Genomic DNA, 1,537 nt, shown 5'->3' with positions numbered 1-1,537 from the left:
CCACCGCCTGCTCATCCTGTAAATTGGAGCGTCCCAATACATCATCTCGAAACCGCAGGCCCCACTCTCCTCGCGAGAGTAAAAAGACTCCACCGCCAGGTGGAGAGGTGGGCAGCGGACACACTCTGTTCCGGCTGTTCTCTGGTTTCAACCATCTTGGTATCGCTCTATGAGCAAAATCCCCCCATCATCGCCCACCCATGACATACACGTCTCGTAGAGCAAGTAAACCACGAACCATTCATCCTCCAGATTATGCCCATACCTCGTTCTTAGCCCGGGATAGCAACGAGGCGCAAGTCGAATTGCGTGCTGGAGCTGGATGCCTATACTAAAACCCAAAACCCAGCAAGGAACGCAAAATGTTGATGCGGCTGATAGGCGCGACTAGGAGTAGGAGCGGCATCCTCACAGCAAGCGCAGCTAATAGCTCTTTCAGGTGAGCAAACCACCGACCCAGAAGCCTACAAAGAGTTTAGAGAGTTTCTATGGGTGGTGATGCTCCGCTTAGACAACCGTGTCCTCGGCCAAGCCTTTAAGGTGCTGGGCAACTCTGATGTTACCACCTGCGGCCTCGAGGCGCATCTCCTGGACTACACGCTCAAGTACACCGAAATTGTGAGCGAATTCCCCCCATCCACTGGAAAACCACTCGGGTTTGACGACATCCCGTCCCATATACACACATGATCAAGCTCGTGGACGGCGTCCGGGAGAATGCAATTCGCGACTTGCGTGGACGGGAAGAAACTCGCCTCGTGCACGACTTTTACCGGAGTCTTGAAGTGCACGAGTTGCAGGAGCAGGCGAGAGTGTTTGGCGCTGAATCCTGGACCAGGTTCTTTCGTCTGCAGTCCACAAACCTCACCGCTCTGGTCCATGAGCGCTCTATATCACATGCTACACCGGTCGTTCCATGCACTGAATTCTTCTCCGACGCTCCCTTGACGATGTGTGCCAGGAGCCTCAAGTTGGCGCAGGAGGTGGCTGATGCCGGGGGGCTGCCGCAGTTCCCTGATCACGGTGGTCTGGTTGCTCTCTACAACTTTGAGAAGAAACATGCTTACCAGCTGCTGCTAAACTGCCTCAAGCACATTGATAAAGGTATAGCTTTGATCCTGCCTGGAGTTTTCTATTTCTTTTTCTCTGTGGCGTGCAGGATATGACAAGCGCAAGCTATTGTGGTCGTCCTTCGAGAACCAGCAGTTCTACACTGTCGATGTGCAAGTGCCGGGTAAGTCAACTGCAGGCGACGTTATCTCATGTTTTTTTTCTCTTGCGTACTACTGTACAGGTCTCTCGTCGCTGGATCATGGACGGGGTGTGCTTGTTTTCACAGAGAAGGACGTTTTCCGCCCTGAGAAGCTTGCCGTTCCTCCTTATGCCAACGTCGACGGTTTACTAACTAATCTCCAGGATGAGATTCTCACCATTCGCCTTCCTAAGGGGGCCATTGCACTCGAAGGGACAGCTTCGACAGTGCTAATTGAGAACCATGACAAGGCTGAGCTGGCCTTTTCTGCTGCAGCCACGAGCA

General features: G+C 53.1%; 1 long non-coding RNA gene across 1 annotated transcript; it reads left to right on the top strand.

Moving 5' to 3' along the window:
• Positions 1–1,014: 1,014 nt before the first annotated feature.
• Positions 1,015–1,313, top strand: LOC9640490. The gene is made up of 3 exons (XR_002992623.1): positions 1,015–1,104; positions 1,160–1,234; positions 1,295–1,313. It is a non-coding gene; the product is annotated as an uncharacterized LOC9640490 (long non-coding RNA).
• Positions 1,314–1,537: the final 224 nt, after the last annotated feature.

This window comes from Selaginella moellendorffii, unplaced genomic scaffold (genome assembly GCF_000143415.4).
Source record: "Selaginella moellendorffii unplaced genomic scaffold, v1.0 SELMOscaffold_18, whole genome shotgun sequence".
Lineage (NCBI taxonomy): Eukaryota > Viridiplantae > Streptophyta > Lycopodiopsida > Selaginellales > Selaginellaceae > Selaginella > Selaginella moellendorffii.
Note: the sequence above shows the minus strand (reverse complement) of the source record. Positions and strands in the feature narration are given on the sequence as shown.